Source organism: Lygodium microphyllum, chromosome 16 (assembly GCF_053477565.2).
Source record: "Lygodium microphyllum isolate KBCC chromosome 16, Lygodium_microphyllum_v1.1.10, whole genome shotgun sequence".
Lineage (NCBI taxonomy): Eukaryota > Viridiplantae > Streptophyta > Polypodiopsida > Schizaeales > Lygodiaceae > Lygodium > Lygodium microphyllum.
In genome coordinates this window covers 50,942,838-50,955,470 of record NC_141150.1, presented here as the reverse complement: position 1 = coordinate 50,955,470, position 12,633 = coordinate 50,942,838, and positions in this window count along the sequence as shown.

Genomic DNA, 12,633 nt, shown 5'->3' with positions numbered 1-12,633 from the left:
AACTACACCTTGTGGAAGTTCAAAATTACAACTATCCTTGATTCTTATAAGCTTCTGGAGACTGTGCTGGGGACTGACGCAGAACCACAGCCTACCCCTGACCCATCAAATCCTAGTGTGATGATTCCTCCGAATGCAGATCTTCTACGAGCTTGGAAACGAAGGAATGCATATGCATTGTGTGCCTTAGTTACAAGCTGTTCTGACTTTGATTCAGCATACAACCAAAGCGTCAGAGGCTTGGAATGTACTAAGGAGTCAGTATGAAACACGAAACCAAACAAGGATTCAAAACTTGGAGAATCAACTAGCAGCAGAGAAGTTTGCTGAAGGAGAGACGGTTGAAGCATTCATCACTCGAATTAAGAATCTGCGCAATCAGATGGCTGGTGCTGGGATGCAAAAGACTAGCGAAGAGCTAGCTCGGAGGTGTCTTCGGATTTGTCCACAAAAGTTTGATGGACTAGTAACTGCCCTTAATACTCAGGTGAGACCTCAAGCTTTGACTTTTGAGGAGTTTTGTGCATTATTAATGGAGGAGGAGTTGAGGCTAAAAGCCCGAGAAGGAAGCAATAATGGAGATGTTGCATTCTCTGCCAATGCAAAAGGCAAAGGTGGTTCCTCCACCAAAAATGATGGTGACAAAAAGAAGAAGAGCGGCAAAAGAAGTTTCAAGGAGAGTGCTTCTACTGCAAGAAGAAAGGACATGCAATTACAGATTGTCGTGTCAAGAAGGCAGTTGAAAAGAATGGTACTCTTAAAAATAAAGGGAAAGAGACAGCCAATACGACTGAAGCAGAGTTGGAATTATTCATGGTGACCATTGAGGAAGTGTGCTCCTTGGCGCAAGAAGAATCTACCACTGACTCATGGGTGTTGGATAGTGGGGCCTCCCATCACATGACCAACAAGAATGGTCTATATAGTTCTATGTAGCCTCTACAAGAATCCATCACTGTGACGGTTGGAAATGATGCTAAATGCCCTGCTGCGGGCACATGTACTATTTCTTTTGTTGCTGCAAATGGTGAAGTCAAAAAGCTTTCAAATGTGTTGTATGTTCTCGAAATCAGGAGAAATCTGTTATCAGTTGCTTCCATAACTAATCTTGGTCATGAAGTGAGGTTTAAGAAGACAGGTGCAGAAATTCTTGATAGTGCTGACACAATTGTTGGCAAAGGATAAAGAAGGAACAACCTGTATGAGCTAAGTGCTCTTATAACCACCGCTGGAGTGGGCACAAGTAAGCTTTGGCATGAAAGGTTTGGACACATCGGATTTGCAGTGTTGAAGGAGATGCAAAAGCAAGGTATGGTTGCTCACCTACCTACAATAACTGAATTGAAGGAACCATGTGAAGCTTATATGATGGGCAAGCAACAGAGAAAGGCATTTCCACAAGAAAGCAAGAATAGAGCACAGGCTCCTCTAGAGTTGGTGCACGCTGACTTGTGTGGTAAGATGCCTACACATGCCTTGGGGGGATCTTCTTATTTTATGTTGATTGTCGACGACTACAGTAGGAAGATGTGGGTGTACTTCCTTCGTGATAAGGCTCAATCTTTTGGTAAGTTTAAAAAATGGCTAAAACTTGTTGAGAATGAAACAGGGAAAAGTGTCAAGAAATTTAGAACAGATGGTGGTGGTGAGTTCAACTCAAAGGAGTTTGAAGGCTTTTGCAAGAGCAAAGGGATCAAGCGTCAATTGACAACGCCTCACACACCTCAGCAGAACGGTGTTGTGGAACACAGGAATCGCACCATTGTGGAGATGGAAAGATGCATGCTAAAGGGCAAGGGATTGCCTAACCATTTTTGGGCTGAGGCTGTTAATACTGCAGTCTACATTCTAAATCGAAGCTACACAAAGGCTCTCAAGGGAAAAACACCCCATGAGGCTTACACTGGTAAGAAACCATCTGTCTCACATTTCAGAATTTTTGGACGTGAATGTTATGCACATGTTCCAGATGAGAAGAGAAACAAGTTAAAACCAAAAAAGCCGAAAATGTATCTTCTTGGGTTATAGTGATGAGCAGAAGGCTTACAAATTATATGACCAAGAGGCAAAGAAGATCATCGCGAACCGTGATGTGGTGTTCAAGGAGGAACCGCATACAGTGGAGGAGGAGAAGGCAAGTTCTTCCACTTTATCATCAAGCAAAGAAGTAGTCCACTATGAACCTGTCCCGAGAGCTATCCCTCCTTAAGGAGGAGGAAGCATCATCTTCAGATGATGAGGAAAAAGTTCACCAACCTAACATCACCCCACCGGAAAGGCCATTACTGCGCTGGGTGAAGCAGCTCTATGACCACAATAATCCTATGCCTACATCTGTTGAGGAGAAGGTAGACGGACCAAGGAGGTCTCAGAGAATAGAGGAGCAAAGGAGGGCTTCTGCTCACATAGTCAATATGGCCTTGATGGTTGAGATTATGAGAGAAGTAAAGGAGCCAACTGACTTAGAAGAAGCACTCGCAGATCCATCATGGAAGGTTGCTATGCAGGCGGAGTATGACATCATAATGAAGAATGACACTTGGGAGCTAGTGGATCGACCAGCAAAGTGGAAGGTTATTGGCACCAAGTGGATCTGGAAGGTAAAGTATAAGGCTGATGGTACCTTAGAAAAGTACAAAGCTAGATTGGTTGCCCAAGGATTTTCACAAGTTGAAGGTTTGATTTTCAAGAGTCATTTGCCCCAACTGCCAGAATGACCACTATTCTCGCGGTACTTGCAGTGGCTGCCCACAAGAAGTGGCCAGTGTACCAAATGGATGTTAAGTCAGTGTTCTTAAATGGTGACCTCAAGGAGGAGGTGTACGTGGCTCAGCCACCAGGGTTTGAGGCCCCCCATTCTGAGAACAAAGTGTGTAAGCTGAAGAAGGCATAATATGTGCTGAAACAAGCCCCCAGAGCATGGTATCAGCGGATAGATAAGTTCTTTTTAAACCTAAACTTCAAAAGATGTGCCTCAGATGCTAACTTGTATGTTTACAGGGATGGTAAAAAGTCTGTAGTGATTGTCCTATATGTGGATGACCTTCTTATTACAGGTGACTATGAAGATATGATCAACCAAACTCGAAAGGCTGTGAGTTTAAGATTGAAATGACAGACTTGGGCTTGCTGCACTATTGTTTGGGGATTGAAGTCTGGTAAGAGCTAGGAAAGATCTTCATCTCTCAGAAGAAGTATGCATGGGAGATCTTGAAGGCATTTGGCATGACCGAGTGCAAGGAGATAGCTACACCTATGGAGGTGAATGCAAAGTTATCCGTCGAGGATACATCAGCACTAGCAGACATTGGGAGGTATAGGAGGTTGGTCAACAGTCTGATCTACTTGTGTAACACCAGACCAGATATCAGTTTTGATGTTGGTGTTTTGAGCAGGTTCTCAAACAAACCTCATGAGAGTCATTGGAAGGCTGGGATGCGGGTGCTTAGATACTTGAAGAAAACTCTTGACTATGGTATCACATATAGTTTCGGAACTTCTCTTGTGGGAAACTATGACTCAGATTGGGCAGGAGACAGTGATTCCAGGAAGTCAGTTTCTGGTTATTGTTTCTCTCTGGGTTCAGGAATTTTCTCCTGGATTAGTAAGAAGCAGCCAACAGTGGCATTGTCTTCTACTGAAGCAGAGTACAAGGCAGCTTGTTTTGCTGCAAGTGAAGCAGTATGGTTGAGAAGAATTCTATGGCATATGGGAGTGCAGGATGAAGAACCAACTGTGCTGAGATGTGACAATTAGAGTTGCATCGCCATCGCCAAAAATCCAGTGTTTCATGCACGCACCAAGCATATAGAGATTCAGTATCACTATGTGTGTGATTTGATGGAGGATGGGATAGTGGAACTGGTCTACTGTCCAATAGAGGAGAATGGAGCAGATATCTTCACCAAAGCACTTACGAAGGATCTGCTTCAAGTTCATCTTCAAAGACTTGGCATTGGGCCGAGGAGATAGTTCACCTATGGGTGGACCTTGAGGGGGGGTGTTAGATATGATCAATGCCCCACCCTCATTAGGTGCTACCAATGATCCATGGTGCTCAAAGTTGTAAGGCCCCCATTATGAGGAGAAGCCAAATGTGAGCCCGGACATTGGTTGAGTCTTGACTTGTATATCAGATGAGGTCTATGTGACCGGATGGCAAAAAGGTGATTGCTGTGGGTCTAATCTTTGGGTTAGACGGAGTGGTTAAGCTGGTAGCAACTCGAGGTGCATTGCATCGAGTTGCGGTGTAAGGGAGTTAAAAGAGGCCCCTATTGTGGGGTCCGGGGGCCATGGAAGCGGCCGGTTGGCCCCCTTGGTGGGGGTTCGGGGGCAGCGCCCCCGGCCCGATGGTAAAGGGAATATTCCTTGGAATATTCCCTGGCCGACTAGTGGAGGCTCATATGGTAGGTCGCGACCTAACGACCTTCGCGGGCTATATGGTAGGTCAAGCTAAACCCCTTCGCAGCCATCTCTCACTCATCTTTCACCCAGTCAGAGTTGTTGTTCCAGCTAGCCTTAAGATCTTCACCTATCTTCTGTCTAGATCACCATCTAAGCTTCACACAGTGGAAGCGCACGGGTGGACAGAGCCATCTTTGTATCAGTTGTTTGGAGTTAAAGAATTTACTGATTCTCCTCTTTTCTGTTGTGTACTCTCTATCTCTTTCTCAGATTCTATTTGCTGCGCCGTGTAATATTTTACATGCCTATCATGGCATACATTAAACTACCCATTGCGGATGTATAAGGAAACTTGGCCATCTCAGCCTTCTACTCATCAAACAATGGACAATCGGCTTGACTAACCTTCACATAAGAAGGTAAAGGATATCTAGTAGGCTTAATGTCCTACATATGAAACCATTCAAGGACCTTCTCGATATACTCCTTCTATGACAAGTAAAGGAGCCCCTTATAGCAATCATGCATGATGTGCATCCCAAGAATATGTGAGGCATGTCCCATGTCCTTTATCTCAAAGTTCTTGAGCTAACTTTTCAAGGTATCCAGCTCATCATGAGTACTCCCAACAATCAATATATCATCCACATAGAGTACCAAAATCATAAGGCTAACATGGATCCATATCACTACATGGATATGTCTTTGTGAATGCATGAAAGTATCAAACTTGTGGTATCATTCTCTAGGTGCTTGCTTAAGGCCATAAAGACTCTTTCTCAACTTGTAAATAGGTGTTCCAAGAGGACCAGTGTTGCTTTCATTTTTCGAGTTTTGGGAGCAAGTCTCTGCAGGTAGCACAGCCGGAAAGTGCAAGAGTGCATTGTCTCAAATTGACACGCCCTTCGCGGTGTAGCAAGAGGACAGTATATGCTGCGGGAGATGGCTTTAGCCCTTGGTTGCCCTGTTTTTTTGATGCGAGGCCATTTCAAGGCTTGTTTTGGAGGCGGAAGTTTTTCGCATGCACTCAGGAAAAGGCCCTGTTTTTTGTTGTGCGGCCACTATTCTATAGGTCGGTGAAAAGTCACTGTAGAAATTGCATCGTATGCCTGTGCGCAGAGACATTGGGAGTTACAGAATCATCCTTGTTTCCTGTTGATGCAAAATCGTCACTAGGAAGTGAGTGTGTGGTCAAATACCACTTTCATTAGTTTTGCAGATTTGCCCTTGTGAGGCTGAAGCTGTGTTTTTTGCAGTGACAGCATTTTTTGCAGTGTTCTGTAATGGCGTCTAATTCTCTTTCACAGATTGTCACTGAAAATCTTGACAAGAACAACTTCCAAGCATGGAAGTTTAGAATGACGAATTTCCTTATGGGAAAATGATATTGGGAATTTGTTGCAGGAAATGAAGAAGAACCAGTTCTTCTTGATGTTCCCAATCAACAGCAAATGCAGAAATTTAAAGGATGGCATGAGAGAGCCAGAAAAGTTATGTACTAGCTGTCTATCACAGTATTTCAGACTCTATGATTGTGCATATTCAGGATGCAAGTACGCCAAAGGAGGCATGGGATACTTTATCAAAAATGTATAGCACAAATGCGCAAGCCAGAAAAATGCAGCTCAAGTAAGAGTTGCATAATGTGCAAAGAGAAAGTATGAGCATCAATGACTACCACATGAAGGTGAAGAAGATTGCATATGCACTTGCTTCCATTGGGTCGCCAGTGGAAGATGATGAATTAGTTTCTGTGACCTTGAATGGTCTAGGAAAGGATTATGCATAGTTTCGAACATCCATTTCCGTCCGTGAAAGATTTCCTGACTTTGAGGTGTTGATTGCTCTTCTAATTTCTGAGGAGCAGAGAAATAGTGGTGCATCTTCTTCAGGAGAAACTTCAAAAGAAGCTGTCTTCTACTCAAATGCTGGAAGAGGTAGAGACAGAGGTAGAGGAGGCCGATCTGGAGGCCGTGGTAGAAATCAAAATATGTAGCAAACTCAAGAAAACTAGTCCTATGGAGGAGGACGTGGTAACTCTAGAGGCAGGGGGAGCCAAAGAGGTCGTGGTGGATGACAAAGAAGCCAAAATGCAAACAGCAATGTTGAATGCTACTATTGTGGTAAAATGGGTCATATGGCTAAAGACTACTATAAAAAGCAGAATGACCTCATGAATCAAAATTGGCAACAAGGGAATTATGCATCTTCTAGTAGACAGGGTGATGACAAAAATGAGCATTTGTTTATGGTGCAGCACATAACCAATTCTGTGACAAGTGCAGAAGAAAGCAACGATGTGTGGTATGTTGACTCAGGTGCATCAAACCACATGACAGGTCATGTAGAATGGATGCAGGATACAAGGAAAATGGAAAAACTAGGATTTGTGGAGACTCGTGATGATACTGCACATCCTATTGTGCAGATTGGAAAAATTACTTTGTCTATGCAGGATGGGAAAAAGAAATACTTGTCGGATGCATTTCATGTCCCGAATATCACCAAGAACCTGGTTTCTGTTGGTCAAATGGTTGAGTAGGGCTTACAGGTCAGATCTAATTCTCATGGATGCTTTGTTTAGGATATGAAAAATAAAGGTCGCTTGATAGCAAAAGGAAAGAAGGGCAGAATGTTTATGTTGCATGCAGACATGCGTGAATTGAGTGCAGCAATGTTTGCACATGGGACTGGTGTAGTTGCAGATATTGATATTTGGCATAAACGCATTGGTCATGTTAATGTACAGCGACTTAAATCAATGCAAGGCCAAAATATTGTTGCAGGATTGCCTAAATTCAAGGTTGCCGAAATACATAAGGTATGTGAAGCCTGTCAATTTGGAAAACAGACAAGGAAACCATTTCCTAGACATGTTCAAGAGAGTAAGAAGCCATTGGAATGAATCCACTCTGATGTGTGGACTACTAAAGTTGCATCTATTGGAGGCTATCATTATTTTGTCACTTTTATTGATGACTATAGCAGAAAAGTTTGGGTGTATTTTATGAAAAAGAAAAGTGAAGCGTTTAGGCATTCAAAACTCTTAAAGCTATGGTTAAAAAAGAAATAGGCCTACAAATAAAATGCCTAAGGTCAGATGGAGGGGGAGAGTACCTCTCAAATGAGTTTGCAAGGTTCCTGCAAGAGCATGGCATAAAGCAACAATATTCATGTAGTCATACCCCACAACAAAATGGAATTGCAGAAAGGAAAAACATGCATATTGGAGAGGTATCTCGTGCCATGCTGAATGAAAAAGACTTGCCAGATTTTTACTGGGTTGAAGCAGTTGCTACAGCAGTCTACATAATGAACAGGACTCCCACTACAGCAATACATGGGATGACTCTAAAGGAGAGGTATACTGGTAGGAAACCAGATATTTCTCATTTGAAGATTTTTGGTTGCATTGCCTATGTTCATGTGCCAGATGAGTTGAGATCCAAGTTGGATCCAAAAGCTGAGAAGTGCATCTTTATTGGTTACTCTCTGCAGAGCAGAAAGGGTATAGATGCTATAACCCTTCTACTCTCGTAAGTTTACAGTGAGCAGAGATGTTGTTTTTTATGAGATGAGTACCTGGTATAAACCAGTAAATGTGATTGATAATGTAGATGCACAAAATGGTAATGCTGCACAAAATTCACAGCAGCAGTCACAAGATATTAGTGGACCTAGAGTGTTCTCTAGCAGTGATTCATATTCTTCGCCATGGACAGGCAGATTGAGATTAGAAGAATCTTCTCAAAGCAATGCAGATAGTGGTGTGCAGGTTTCACGAAAAGGAAAAGAGAAGGTAGATCAGCCCATGTTTGATGTGAATGCAGGTCACTCTTATGTGGATGGTGAATCCAGTGGCTCAGAATAGAGCATTGATGATGAGTTGGGTATTCCTTCTATTGTTACACCTGGAGTAAGGAAGACCAGGGATGTTTTGAGAGTACCTGCGAGTGAACCTACTTTGGGAAGGTCTACCAGAGCTAGCTATCCTATGGATAGACTGAAATATGATGGATTTTGATGGACCTAAAAACGGGCCGGCACTGGCTCATGCACTAGCTGGGCCTCGTCACTACGCACAAGACAACCCCTCGGCCTCGCGGCCAGGAGCGTCTATCAAAATCTCTGCCTTCCTAAACATTGCGTTTGTAATACGTTGTAGTCTAACTGATCCTAACCCAATATTACTCCTCAGAGGGAGTCCCTTTCACATAGCCAAAAGGCTCGAATCACATACACATGGGGTTCCTCCTACGGCTGAATGCCGTCAACCCTCTGCGACTCTCCTACACCTTGGGGATTGGCCCCTCAGTGCGTCGCTCAACAAATAAACACATCGCACAAAAGTCGCTCAAGGTACCAAATAATCGTGTCCAGGAGTGTACCGTTTTCTCCTCACTTGCTTTCCCCTTTGGGATCCGCGTCTACCTACAGCATGGGTACCTCACTGCCTCTCAACGTAGGTCATGTCCTAATAAACCAATTGCAATGCATGTCCAGGAGCTGGTCACTGATACTTTTTAAAATTCTTTTCATGCTCTATGCATTTGGTGGATGCCTAGTGCTCAAACATTTAGCAAAACAATATTGTGCACAAGTGCAAAACCATTCTTTTAATGACTTCCAACTATCGTTCGTGCTTCGTTACTTGAGCCTAGCACCGAGGTGATCCTCGTGCTACTAAGCTCTTAATTTTAATTATCATCCATCCTAAATGCTATGCATAAAAATAAACAACTTTTCCATCATCTCACACGGCATTTAGATGTATTTCAACCTCCCTACCCTTCCCTGTTTAAATATTGCATCGTTGCATAGATTTATGAGGCATTTTTCCATCATTTTATGTGTAAAAACCGGAAAAAGACGCACTAGAACAAGAAGGTGGGGTTGAACTGAGGCAAATCCTCGTGCTTCAGTCCCCACAAAAATTCACAAACATTATTCTTAATTTTCATTAATTTTCCGCACCCAAAATGCATTTTTCTCCTATTTTTAGTGATTTTTCTCTATTTTCCTTGTATTTTCCCTTATTTTTTACATTATTTAATTATTTAAAATTCAAAACAGGTTATGGGCTGTGGCCCTTAGTTCCTTCTTGCAGCAGAAATGAAAATTTAGTTGGTGTTTCTATTCATTTTCCCATTTTTATGCCCAAAAACCATGATTTTCCCTTGATTTTCCATATTTTACGTGTTTTAGTGTATTATTTTGAGTCACAAGATGCATATTTTTCTGATTTCCTGATTATGATCAACAAGTACTCATGGAAAACAGCAACATAAACAATTTTTAGCCCACATGAACAACATTTTATCAATCAAAAGCCATAAAATCTCAAATTTCCTTTGAAAAAATTGAATTACTGCTTATTTGCGTGTTTCGGGTTTCATGTCCATGGCTGTAAATTTGAAAATCAGCAGCACTTCATGCTCATAACGATCACAAATCACCATTTCCAGCCCGTGGAGTAATCCGATCCATGCCGGACAAGCCTCCATCATTCTTTCTTCTTCCTTCTTCTTCCCACATGAACTCCCTCTTAGAGGAGAGAGAGGGAGGAGAGAGAAAGACTGATTTTCTCTCTCCCTCTATAGGCTGCCATTGAATGCGTAGAGCGGAGCGATGTGGAGCGGAGATCGAATGTGGAAGCCTGGGAGAGTTGGTTTCATGGCTTCTTTGCAAGCCTGCCTCTTGATTTTGGGGGGGGGGGCGCGTTTTTTTCGGCGGCTGAAAACAGCCGCGGCCCCTCTCCATCACGATTTTTTGAAGGGGGGTGCCAAAGGACACCCCTCACTAGCCACACCTTTTGAAATTTTCACTTTGGCCCCTTTTTGGGCACCCTGGCCGGTTTTGGGCCAACTTCCTCATACGAGCTCCGATTGACGTGCTGTAAATTTCTGGGCGTCCGTCTCGGCATCACGGACAGACCTGCAGCTCCCACATCCCATCTTGACTGACAGAGAAATTACTAAAAATTTGGACATGTCACTTGGGCGCCCGTCGACTGCTTGTTGCTTAAAATCATCCTAGATCGAGCCGCCGCCTTTGACGGTGAATATTTTTTCCTTGATATTCATAATTTTTAGCTATTTTTAAGCACTTCTCGGCACCTAAATGCCGCTCTCATTGGCGACCATGGGATAGGGCGACTCAGCCCGTCGAATCCACGAACATATCTGCACATAACCAACCAAAGAAGCATCAAACTGATACAAAACAAATATATAATAAAACTCAGCACAATGCTCCCCCTAACCCTGGACAGAACCAAGGCATGACATCCACAAGGAGTAGGCCTAGCATCATCTAATAGAAGATCCGAAGTGAGTCACTAACCAGCTGCTCCAACACAGCCAAACTAAAAAAACCTATCAAAGAGGTTGCCCTAAGTGGTAGTCTGAACTACTTACCAACTAAAGACCACACAACTAGGAGCTCCTACAAGGCAAGGACTCCTATAGCCTGATCAAGGAGTATTTGCTTTCAGTACATTTTTGCTTTTAGGGTTTTTTTTTTATTGACATACTTGGGCATGTAAAAAGGAGGGAGCTAAGCGTAGTGACCCAAGGAGAACAGGGCACCGGTCTCAGGACCTGTCTCGGCACCCAAGAACCTACCAAGCCCTCGCAAGGCGACACTTAATCCTTTTCTAACGCTCACTTTTATTTTCGCTCCAACCTTACTTGTTTTGTCATTTTTTCCAGCAAGAAGTCACCCCTAGGAAGACAAGGTGACGGCCCCGGGTCTGATTCGTCCCCAGGAACCTACCAGGCCTTCGCAAGGCAATGATCAACTGCTTATATATTTTCATTTCTTTTCTTTTCTTGGGATAGGGGTTAGAACCCCTTTTTATACACCTTCGTATTTATATTCATCTTTTAGGATGTACAGAGTTTCTTGGCATCATCATTATTAGCTTCTGGCAGGCTTCTCTAACTGCCTCACTACTAACAAGAACTCCTAGAACGGCTGCCTAGCAGGCTTAGCAGAACAGGGTCACTAGAACTCCCTTCTAAAACAGGTCTTTTGATGCCTGACAATGTCTTTACAGGAGGCAATGACTACTCCGACCTCCCTCAAACATACTAATCCTAAACCTGGGACTTCATGCCTTGGTTGCCGGTCCCCAACGAAAATGTATCCCCTCGACAAGTACAAATACACATATAACAGGAAAGAAAGGTACTCGTAAAGGAGAGGTATCACCTGGATTGGCCACAAGAAGCTTCCATCGCAGCAAAGGCTCCTCCAGGCTCCACCAAATTCCACGAACCACGAAACCTGTCCAGCACAACACTTAAAACAAAAACCCGATTAAACGCACCCGCACTAGACAGGGAAATGGCCCTCTTGGCCTATTGAAATCAGACATGACTTTGCTACAAAACTGAATCGGCTCTCTTGGCCTAATGAAACAAAACATGACTATGCATAACATCCTCCTGGAAACAACTATGATAGACAGCAAAGCATACTATTCCCAGGGGAACAGAGGCTCGTAGCCCTGAACTAGGTGCATTAAATTATGACCTATCCCTCCTGCGTATATCGCAAGAGGTGTTCGCATCACATGTCGTCTAATCAGTCTGTGGCTCCGAGATAATAAAGGCAGATGAGTCTCGCTTGCCCTCTGCATCACCCAGATCAACCATCGTCTGCCAAAGAGGGCATGTTCAGAAAGCATACCCCACAAACGACCAGGTCCTGTCTCACCATCAATAGATATATCGGGACAAGGGCCACAATTAAAGAAGAGGTCTTCTTCATACGCAAAATTAGCCAATGAATTGGCAAACTGATTCCAGTTCCGTGGAATCAGCTGAAAAGACACTCTATCAAATTCGTCTAGCAGGGCTATGGCAGTATGATGGTACATGCAAAGGATGGGGTTTCGCACCATGTACGTCCCATTGAGTTGATTTAAAACCAACTGAGAGTCCCCTTTCACCAATAACTGACGGATACCACCCTTCTTTGCAATATTCAAACCCATAATCAGGGTTTTGTATTCGGCCATATTATTGGTAAAATTCACCCCGAGATAAGTAGCTAACTTGATGACAATGCATCGTCGGGGGTCTCGGATGACAACTCCTACACTTCCTTTTTTGCATGCACCCCTGGACGCCCCATCAAAGTACAAAGTGTACGTCCATAAAGGGTTTACATATCCCTCCATCCAGAATTCTACTCGTAATTATGGTAATCGAAATTCAGCATATT